The sequence below is a fragment of the Gymnogyps californianus genome, chromosome 11 (genome assembly GCF_018139145.2).
Source record: "Gymnogyps californianus isolate 813 chromosome 11, ASM1813914v2, whole genome shotgun sequence".
Classification (NCBI taxonomy): Eukaryota; Metazoa; Chordata; class Aves; order Accipitriformes; family Cathartidae; genus Gymnogyps; species Gymnogyps californianus.
Window position 1 is genome coordinate 15,331,716 of NC_059481.1, and position 11,594 is coordinate 15,343,309.

Sequence of the window (11,594 nt, forward strand, 5' to 3'; positions counted from 1 at the left end):
CTGTTTAGATTTTAATTACTTCTTCCAATTCATGTAGCAGAAAGTTTGTGGTTATAAATTAGGACCCAGTGCTCCTTGAAATTAGTGAAAAAATGGCACTGAGATCAGACTTGGCCTTGCAAGGGGAAAAAAAATTCTCTTTAAGAATAGCCTTAATTTCTATATTCAGTAGGAATTCAAGAAAAATCCAGTATGTTTTTCAAGCTGGACAACACTTCAGTTTATTTTCTGCTTTATAAAATAATCCGATTGGAAACATCTCTGTGCATACATTCAGTAACTATTTCAACAGAAAAGGAAGCCCTACCCAATACTGTAGATAGCTTTAACAAATATTGAAAAGATTGCTCTACAAATACCTCAGCCCTGCGCAGCTCTGGAATCAAGAACAGCAGCTGGAAGGTGGATGCATCATCCCCATACATAAAGCACCCCACTCCTTCCACAATACCCTTGCTATGCAATAGTCCCCTCTATATGGGTATCAGCTTAGTCAATAGCAATATAAAGCAGATTTATAGCAAGACATCCACAAAAGAAAATCATGAGGAACTCGCACATTCACATTGCTGGTAAGGTAATTGCTCCATTAAGGAATGAGACCATTCACTGAAGTCAGCAGAAAAGGTCTTTATTTGTAAAAGAGAGCCCACAAAAATAGCTGTGCCTTGTACTGTGCTCTGAGCAGCTCCAGCTCACATGGATTGACTCTTCAGAAGTTGTGAGCAGACTCGGACATCTGTGGGACTTCACATCATTGACAAGGACCAGGCACTTTGCACAGCCCCCATTGCATTTTTGGGTGGCTAGATGCCAACATGAAAAACAGAAGTAATAAGTTTATCTTAAGACCCTGAATTAACTCTGAGTTAAAGCAATTGGCAGATTCAAAACACACCCATCTTGGCTGAATCAATTAGCATTTCCTGCTGCTGATACCAAGGTCTCCTTTCTGGAGAGCACTGGATGCTCTAAAGCGGCTGTATCACTCAAAGGCACTAACAATTCCTTTAATAAGTAATTTTTAAACCACCTACCACACTCAGCCATTCATGTCTTCGGTGCTCATCTGCTACTTTACTGAGGCCCTTTGTTAAGGCACAACGTGATTGACTGGAAGCTCTCTAGGGTGAACCAATTTTCACAGAACACAGCTTTAACAAATTCTACATCGCCAATTGGAAAATTAAGAACTGTCTCTTTTTCTTTCAGACTTATTAAGGTTGAAGTGGTCTTTATAAATGTCTTCTCAACATGCCAGTGCTATCTAATCAATTGAAGATAAATTAAGGGTTTGATCAGATTTTTTCACAGGAATTGACCTGATGATTAGAGATGATGCCCTGTGCATGACTTCATCCAGTGCAAGAAAAAAACAACTGTAGCTTGCTACAAGTGGCCAATTTGGGGTGCTTGAGGCAAATGGGTGACCCATTAAGCATCACTCAGTACTACTGTTGACTAAGAATGACTGTACAACATACTTGCTTTTCATTTGACTTTATGGGAGAACTGTAATAGCTAGTGTTTGAATAGCTTTACATTGTGACAGCTTGAAGTGCGGAGGGGCAGACTGGACCATGCAAACTCAACCAGCTCCACACAGCTCCCCGAGGTCATGACAATGCCTTCTCTGAAGCCTTCCTGACAAGAGACAGAAATGCCTTCTGATTTTTCTTCTCAAAAAGACAACAGCGCAGTCTCCAAGCAGTCAAGGGTAGTTAACAGTGGTAAAACCCAGATCCACCTTCACACATTCAAATTCCCATGTCAGGTAACCAGCCATGTCCTAAACCAGGCAAGAAAAGGCTGGGAAGCCCACACCAACCTTCCCTCCAGATACCTGCAGGGTCTGTAGAAATACCCCACAGAGAGAAGAAGCATCACCATGGAGGCATCTTCTCAGCATCTACAGAGTAATCCTTCAATCTCTTACCATGCAGGGCAGCCAGACACTACCCTCAACACAGCTGCTTTGACTTGCTATCGAGGCATCAGAATTGCTGGACAGTATTGACAAATTTGGCCCGATATCCTTTGCCCTCTCAGCTGCAAGATATGCTTCTCAGTCACGAGGTACTGATGGCTGCAAGTCTCCCATGTGCCTGCAGAGAGCCTGAAACAACCATGCACTCATTTCAGGGAAATTATTGAAACAGACACAGGAAAAAATATTACCCACAGGAAAAAATAGTTTCTATTTGAGTGTAATGGATAGCCCCCGGGAAGATGACAACCTTTGTGTATTTGTTGATAGAACAAGCCGATGATATGGCTGGGCCACAAGGGAGACTAATGAGTTTCTACAATTATTACAGAAAGTCTGCTCAGGAGAAGCTGGAGATTAGTGTCATTGCTCAGACAGCAGTAGGGGATCTGAAAAACAGGACAAGCCCAGGCATCCCAATTCAAGAAAAATCTAATTCAGACTGGAACAGGTACAAAGAACCATAGATGTTTAGTTAATCTCACAAAAGGAGATTAAAAATAGCTCATTTTGGTTTGCAAATGAGAGACCAGGGGTACAATTACAGTCTTTGAATAGATCAGGGAGATTACTAGCATCAGACCCTGCCTATTTTTACACCGAGAGCCCTGAGAGCTGGAGTGATCCCTGTCTCCACCAACAATATGTAGGACAAAAAGCAGTTTTGGCACAAGGGGAATTTTGCATATGATTTCCAGCACAAACTCATTGGTTAGTTAAGTGTCTAAGCATTAGATGAGAGCAAGTCTGGAAAAGCTTTCCCATAGGAGGAGAGGGAGAAATAGGCATCCCTCAAAGGGCATCTTAGCATGTAGAGAGGGTGACACTGTAGCGCAGCCAGTAGCAGCCTGGTCTGGACTTCATTTGCTCTTGCTTCAACAACAATGTCAACATCAGCATCGTTTTCTCTTTTCAGTGGTGACCATCTTTCCCCTGGGAGGCTGTCTGAGCACATCCCAGCAGCAGCACCTGCTTGTAAGTTCCCTGAACAGGGCTAGCATTCTTTCTGGAGCCAAGACAGTTAAACTTTCAGCTACTTTCCTTTTTCCCTGACCCCACACAGCAATTTTTGTGGATACAAAAAGCCCCAGTAGCATCTTCAAAACTGTTCATATTTTTCAGTCTCCTTATCACTGAATATTTCCATGAAGCAATTGCAAGTTTTTCAGAAGAGGAAGGGGATGGGAGAAGCAAGTTTAACATATTGAAAAATTAAAAATTTAGGGGCAGGATAAAACTAATTGAATCTCATGTTAAATTATACAACTGCAGGAATGCCAGTGCAATTTTGTCATTCATACTTAGTCTAATAAAACCCTCAGGCTTTAATTTATCTCCATTCCAGTACTAGCCTGCATCACAAAAGAGTTTTGCCATGGAGCAGAGGTCAGGCTTGCTGCAGAGCACCACAAGCTGTAAATACAGCCAACTGGCTTTAGCCGCTTCCCCTGCGGGACTGACATCAGGATGCTCTTTTCTAAGGATAAATCAGAAAGAAGCACAGCACCTGAGAGCTCATTTGCTTTCATGCTCTGTACAATTGCTTTGCTGTTGAAAGCGGGCACAAAACCACACAAAGCTAGGATGGGCGAGTCTCAGCTGGGTTTGTCCATTCTGCACAGCATCACCAACACAAAGCAATAACTCAAGGCTCATGCAATTGCTGCTCTTCAACAGGACAGGAGGAACAGCTTTCCTTTTCCCAATGCCCCGGTCCATCCCCTCACTCCGCTCTGCATGGCATCCATTCCAGCTGCAATGACACCCCCCTTCATCTCCCTCATTACCATCTTGATGTTCCTCCTCAGCATGCCCCAGGCTCTGGGCACACAACCCACAGCCATTGCCTGCACCCGCAGAGCAGCACCACCACCCCGGCCACCTCACACAAGCTCACGCCATAATTCAGCAGCTCCATCACCGCCACTTGCCTTCAGAGAGATCCCAACAGCGTTAACTGTGTTGCTATTTTACAGGATCTCCACTTTCTTTTTAAAATGCTCTGAATACAGCATAGCTCAGCTAATCACACCCCTTTACCAGGCCTTGCATCCCAATTTTTTGGGGAGCAGGAGGTGGCACCACAGCACATAGGAGAGCAGGCAGCACAAGACAGGAAAGAGAAATTTTTGCTCATAAGATGCTTCAGCTACCATTATCCACAAAGGCTAAAACCTTATAAGGCTCTGGAGACAGATACCTTTAATTTCCCACACACCAGAGCAGATGGCAGTGGGTAATGCAGAGGGGAACAGGAGCCCTCAGATCTCACTGAACCTGGCTGGAGCGCAATGACATTGCCATGACATAGCTCTTACTGCCCTGTTTAAATCCAAGTTGTTATGAACCTCATGCATTTTCTGAGGCAGTAGCAAGCACAGCATAAAGGCAAGTCAAGCTTTGAGACAGTCAGAACCAATACCTTAATTTTGCCTTTTGGTAACCTGCATTTAGAGGACCTCCTGTAGACCACAGGCAACTACAAGCACTGCAAGGTGTTTAAGCCAGGGAAGCTGGCATCCTCAGGATTTACCCAGCTTCCTCAGCCCAGTCCCAAATTGCCTGTAAAAGGGCAGAGCTGTGTACCAAGCAGTTGCCAGCAGCACATCTGACCCCAAGAGACAGAACAACTAGTGCTGGAGCTTGCATAACCTGGAAGACCTGCTGTACTTCAGTCCCCACACGTGTAGGGATGTATGACAGATATTTTGCGCATCTTCTGGACTAGAGATTTGTTGCACAGTTACCCTACCTCAGCATGCCAGCTGATCCCTGTTAGCCCCATGTCCCTATACTCCTTCGAAGCCCTGTTTTGAGTTGATTGTCCCAAGATGGGAATTAAACATGTTCTGGAAGATCCGTGTGGCTCCACCTGCCTGAGATCTGGGTGGATTTTGATTTCACACATCAAGTTGCTCAGTGAAACCTTTCTACTCCACATCTATTTCCCAGCAGGATTCACAGGACCTTGCACTTGGAGTACTGATCCCTGTCAGTCATTCACCCCACTGAAACCTCAAGCTCAGCCTGCGCACCATCAGTCACCCCAAACTGGGCAGGGTATAATTTCCACAATACATTTTAAGACAATTTCAACTATAAAAAGCCAACAAGAAAACGAAACAGTTGACTAAACTGTGGCAAAACTGACATGTTGCATGGTTTTGAGGAATTATTAAATTTCCTTTATTGATACAAGCTATGCATTCGTAAGCAGCTCAGTGCCTCACTAGCCTCCTGCCAGACTGAATCGTTTTAGCTGGAAGATGAGAAACCACAAAAGTTCAAGGTTGCCACAACAGCAATCAGGCTTTAGGTCTGGAAATACTATAGACAAGTAAGCAAAATATCTCAGCCTCAGGACATCTGAGATTCAATTTCATCTAACAAAGCCAGCCGCGTGCGATCCGCCGCGGCGCTCAGCAGCATCACAGGCAGAGCAAGGCACACACCGATGCCGGCTGGAGGCAGCGACCACCCAGTGGGATGGGGTCTGTGTGAGCTCTGCGGTGGCCCCAGCCCCAAACATCACGGGAGCACAGGACGTTAGCACCCATGGGATGGGGAGACCCACCAGGTACTGAAGGGTACCCTGGAGAGATCAGTACTTTTTTTGCTGCAAAGATGCCCTTTAGGTAGTTCTTACCTTAAAAGTTTTAACCTGTCCCAGGATGAAAAAGACCATCAGAGCATCTCCCCCAGACTGAGAAAGGCAATGCAACTACGCTGTCTTGCCGCCTCTACAGGGACATCTCGGACAGCAACCTGCAGAGCTGCACTAAGTAGGTACATATGGTCAGGGACCACCTTCAAAACATAGCAGTTTTAATTATTTTTGTTCCTGTGCCAGACATATGGCATTTTACCTTTGGTTTAAATGCCATCAGCTTCTATTCCCATACTGTTCCTATCCAAAACTTGTTCTCTTTCTCCCCCCTTTAATATTTTAAGCTGCAATGGAACTAGATTTTTTCCAAAGGAAAAGTTAGTAGCCAAACAAATATGTCCATGTCATAAAATGAATGATTATACAGCTAAAGCAGTGATGTTTTCAGGATTAATCTTACCTAAATATTTCATTTCTTCATTTTGAATTATGAACCTCTTTTTACATAACTACTGATAGAGTTTATAGATCATTCCTGAAAGCAAAGTTTGATTAAAAACCTAGAAAGCCACTTGGGAAAGAGGACTTCAGTCTTATGTAAGAGACAGTTTTTGCTGTCTACTGAAGAACCCATGGCAAGATGACAGATAGGTCACTTATTTTTGATAGTGTTTTTATTTTGACTAAGAGGCTATCATAAGTCTTGTGCTACTTTTGCCATTGTTGGATTAATATAATGAAACATTTACTTGAGAATAAAACCATTAGGCACTGTCAGGGAACATCTGGGACTCGCCGTTCTGCAAGGATTCAGCACCACATGCACCTCCTGTATTGTGGAATTCATTGAGAGCTGTCGATACACATTTCCTTCAGAAAATTAGAAAGCATAAGAAACCCTGTGGCAGACGATGCAAGACTGATGAGCTGCAATCAGTATAAATTAGCACCTGCAAAGGATAAATCCAATACACAAGGAAAGAGAAAATACCTGTTGTGACTATCAGAAAAAATCCAGGTGCAACACGAACTTGAGGGAGCCACAAGATTGTTATTTACAGCAATGCCTGTTCAGCAACTGGAGCTTCGCAAAGAAACAAGACTACTAATAGCTACTTAGACACCATGAGGATGGGTGTACACCACCACAGCTAGGCAAACCCAGCTCCGTTGTACACCAAGCTAGCTTTAATCTGTGTTTCCAGACTCTCTTCCTGGCAGAATCACACATCCACAAAGGGTGGATGTATCCAAGTCCTGAGCAGCAGCAGCAGCAACGCCTACACCAACTGCTAAGGGCAGCCGCACAGCTCTAGCACCATGCAGACAGCAGAGGCTGTAAGGGTGAAAGAGGGGCAGGCAGCTCCAGAGCACAACACTCAGTGCCTTCCGTAAAGCGAGTAATGGGGTCCCCCCACCTGAGCTGCAGCACCCACTGCAGTGGTCTCCTCTGGGGCCAGCAGCTCTGCCAGAGCCAGGCAAGGTGGCTCCCCTGATGGTGCAAGCTTTTTGAAATATGATGGGGGTAGCAAACCCCCTGCTGCATCCTTCTTGCCCAGCCTGTCTCTCCAGCCACCTGCCAGTCAGGGCCCCATCCTTCTCAGCTGTTAGTTAAGATGTAAGAGCTCCTGGAAAGCCCCCAGATAGCACAAGCTGTTGGGGAGCAGCCTGGGAGAAGGCAAACCCCTTCCCTCCAGTATGGGACACTTCTGATCTAGCTTTCCCTGAGGCCTCTGGTTTGGGGTTCTCGCTAGTCTTCCCCCCACCAGTGCTCTGTGTTGTCTGTGTGCTGGCCCCCGGCATCCCAGATATTTTCCATCTGTAGTCTGACATGCAGTCTTGCTCCAGCCACCAGGCAGGACTGTCCATGCCCCAGTTTCTCACAGCTAACTCCCATCTGCTCTGAAGACCACCTTGTCAGACCCTGCAGTGACCTGGGATAGCTCTAGAACTTGGTGTCTTGCCTTAATTCAGCTAATATGGAAAAGCCTTTCCCACATGCTGCTGGGTGTATCTGGTCCCCAGGTCCTGTCCATGCTGCTTGCACCAAAGCCAGATGCTCAACCCCCAGCTGGGCACCAGCTCAGAGGTTGTTGGAGGACTAGCTGGAAAAGAAACAGTGTTAGATCTTCCAGAGGAGCAGTTCTGCAGGAGGTTTCTGCATGTTGTGCAGGTCCAGCAAGGACCCTGTTTTTCTCCTGTGGGTTGCTGTGCAGCCGGGACAGAGATCCAAACTGGGCTGGAAATGCTCTAATAGACCATCCAGATGAGAAAAGGAGATTGGTGTCAAGGACAAGTGCAGCCCAGTGTCACCAGGCATCCCAGCAGGTGATGTAAACCATCTAAGTTATGAATTTCATTTAGATCTCCATGTTCTTACTACATCTGCACAATCCAGGTAGCAATCTCATCCTAACTAGGAGATAAGTACCATTAATTACCAGCAGGCCTGAGGATATCTCCTTTCCCTACTACACCACTTTCTCAGGTGCTTTGATAAATACTGAGTTTCCTCTTGCAGGGGGAGGGATCACATCTGCAAAGTGTTAGTAGTCTAAAGCCACTTCCAAAATAGCTTGTACCAGCTGATAACTTTATCCTATATCTCAGCACTTTAAAAACAGCAGCTCCAAACATCTTTTTCCCTGACCAATTTATCAAGATTTATATCAGATTTGGGTTCTCTATTCCAGCTTGACTTGCCCAATTTTTCAGCATTCTGTAATCAAACCCCGAGAGGCCCATGACTCCTGCACATGACATCATCTGCTTTCAAGATGCTCCTGTGTTGTGAATTGAAGAGGTAACTGTGTCAGGCAATAAGCAGGAAGAGAATATTTCATGAATACAAAAGAAATAATTAAAACTCAGCAATTTATTTGGGAACATGTATGTGCTTTTGTTGGTAGGAGAATGTCATCCCCAGCTTTTTTAATCTCGGAATGCGCTGATGTATTGTGACACTTTATGCTTTTCAGTGCCGTACATTTCCATCCATTTTGTTCCCTCAAGTGGGGCAGGTTTTCCAATGGATTGTCACCATTTAGTAATTACAAATATAAATGTCACCGCTGTCAAATAATATAACACACCTCACGCATCAGGACACAAGCTGTTTAAAATCAAACTATTACAGTAAAGCTGCCACTGTGTGAATACGCCTTGATTAAATTCATAGACATTAATCATTTTTAATAAAAACTGAATTTTGTCAAGGCAGCAATGAACTTTCCAGAAGATATAGGAGTGAAATGATGTTTCCAGAAGGCACTGTTCCTCTACGCATTGCTTTAGCACTGGAGAACGGGTCGAGTACATAACGCATAGCTGCAAAAAGCATTTTATAAAAGTGACTTCCATACAGCAGTTCAATACTGCAAAAGCCCTGAAAACTGCAACTCTGAACATACAGCAACTGCTCACCTGAGCACAAGCGGAGCCATTGCAATCAGTAGCATTGTCCGCATAAGTGCAGCCCTGGCAAGCCAAGGCCAGGGTCCACAGTAATTGGTTTTACTGCACTGTCAATCCCACCCCCAGGAAGAGGTTTCCCTGCCAGCCTGCTCAATGCCAAGACAGTTTCTATTTTCCACACTGTCAGTCTCAAATCCTATCAGATTTCAGGCTGTAGAAGATAGATTATCTCAGCAGCATTATGACGGATGCACTGCTGAGGATGTCCAGTTACTCAAAGAGAAAAAGGTAAATTTTCTCCCCTATGCCTTTCTATCTGTCAGACCCATCTGCCATCCACTGCTGTGTTCATCTTTGTCACGCCTGGGAACTGCGACTCTACCGAAGGGTCTGCAGCATGCATTAATTAAGCAGAAACATGGTTTGATGGAAGGATTTAGCTTCTTTATCTTTCTAGAGAAGGGATATCCTGGGAAAACAAGCTATGATTATTTCCCCTATATATTAAAGAAGTTATTCTGCATTGGGATCAAATTGCAGTCACGGAGTGGAGCAGCCACTTGGCACAATGATAGATTGCTGTATCAGTCATACCTGTGAACCTTATTTACAGAAGCACCACAAAAATATTTGAGCTGGCAGCTGTTCCATTTTGAGAGCAAATATAGCTAAAAATGTTTTCTATTCTGCAGAATTTACAACTTTTTTTTAAAAAAAAGCATGTGCAAAACATGCCTCTCTCCTCACAGTCCTTCAGCTCCTGCCTGCCTTTTTCAAATAAGAGTCTTAAAAGCATGAAGTATTTGCTAAAATACAGACAATGATGTTGATCTCATTGTACAGTCTACTTATGAGAGTCCAACTCTGAGACCAAGAGCAGATGAAAGAGGAGGAAAATCTCATTTGGAGCGAGATGCTGCTCAGCCTCAGCTTGCTGCACATCCAGCCAAGTCAGAGGCTGCATTCTGGATTTACACCATTGGAGCTGGGTTACCCCATCACTGAGTCAGCCTGCACTTAAAACACTGGTTTCCGAGGTGGGACTGAGCCTTGCCCAGTTTGGGGTGAGCAGAGCACAGCAGGGGACAGCAGAAAATCCCTGGGGACATGGCAGAGCTGCAGCAGCTACCCAGGGTCAGACCAGTCCCAGAGGCCAAATTTCTTACCCTTCCCCCCCACTTCAAACCCAAGGAGAGCTCAGAGCCCCCATATGAATTGGGCACAGCCACAGGGACACCCCTGCTGATCCCTCCCCTGCCCTCAGTCTCATGCTGCTCCCTCCATCACCCCAGTACAGCTGCACACGCAGCTGCACAGCAAAAGCAGACTGAGGAACTGATCTGGGCTAAAAATAGGGGCAACTCTTTGCAAATAGTCTCTTAAATTTAGCTTCAGAAGACGCAGCAAAACTCTGCTTGAATGAGGCTGGTCTGCTGGGAGCGAGATGCCTCCTGGCAGGAGCACCCACCGTGGCACGCTCAGCTTCTCCCAGGAGATGTGGGGTTTCTCCGTGCTGCCCTCATGCACATCAGCATCGCACACCGCAGAGCCTGTGGTCCCCAGCAACACCACGGGCCTCCCCCGGGCCACCCCCACCACCACCTCATCAGCCAGACACAAAGCATTGCAAGGCAGCTCATCCGACCTGCCCCAACAGTCTTAGCCAACAGCAAAAGCCTCTAGATTTTGGGGTTTACTATTTTTTATAAGCTTTCCTGATCAGCTGAAACATGCATCCATACATTCCACAAAAGTCATCTCTCCGCAGCCAAAGAGAAGCAGACAGGTAAAACACAAAAAAGGAGAATTTGTTATAAATGCAACAGCCAGAGTCCACAGCCCTTCCCCTTCCAGTCCCACCTACCTCGAGTCAAGCACATTAACCAGCTCTGCAGCTCAGCCTCCTCTTCCTGATACAAATGCATATCAAAAGAGAAATTGTCCCAGGACACAGACCACATTGCCACCTACCAACAGAGTCAGCACTGCACTTTATACCTCAAAATCTCTCCTGGGTGCTCGTTACAAACTCAGGTCATTATTTGACTTCCCTTGCACCCAGTGGAGCAGCTCTACTGAAACCTGCTTGAACTGCAAGAGCTTGCACTAGCACAGCCCCCTCTCCCCAAATGTGCTCCCTGAAAGACCAGAGAATTTCAACATATTTAAGTGGGTTTGCTTTCTCACTTGGTTTGCCCAAGTACAAGCCCTCTCCTGCTCCTCAGCACCCCACAACAAGAGATCAAGCCCCAAAGTGAAGCAGCTGTTTCAAGCACAAGCAAAACCAGAGCAATCACCACCTCGACCTACCATCCAGGCTCCCAAGCAGCTCCTCTTCCCACAGCCATCCCCCACTTCTGCAAAGGCTCTTCATTCCGCAAAGGCTCTTCATCCTGCAAGCCTCTAACCTGAGCCCCTCATCCACCACCATCCCTCTGAGCTGGGGAAGAGCCTTTTATAAACTCATGGCCCTTAATGATTTTCAGGTGGTCTGGATTCAATGCACCAAAAAAGCGGCCATCTTCTCCACCTGAAAGCTCTTACCCCAGTCTCCTGGATTGCCCAGGGAGGAAATGTGTGACTGTC

General features: G+C 45.7%; 1 long non-coding RNA gene across 1 annotated transcript; it reads right to left on the bottom strand.

Annotated features, from left to right (window-relative positions):
• Positions 1-625: 625 nt before the first annotated feature.
• Positions 626-11,373, bottom strand: LOC127020861 (uncharacterized). The gene is made up of 3 exons (XR_007767127.1): positions 11,319-11,373; positions 1,937-2,116; positions 626-806 (listed from the first exon to the last, which is right to left on the bottom strand). It is a non-coding gene; the product is annotated as an uncharacterized LOC127020861 (long non-coding RNA).
• Between the last annotated feature and the right edge of the window lie 221 nt (positions 11,374-11,594).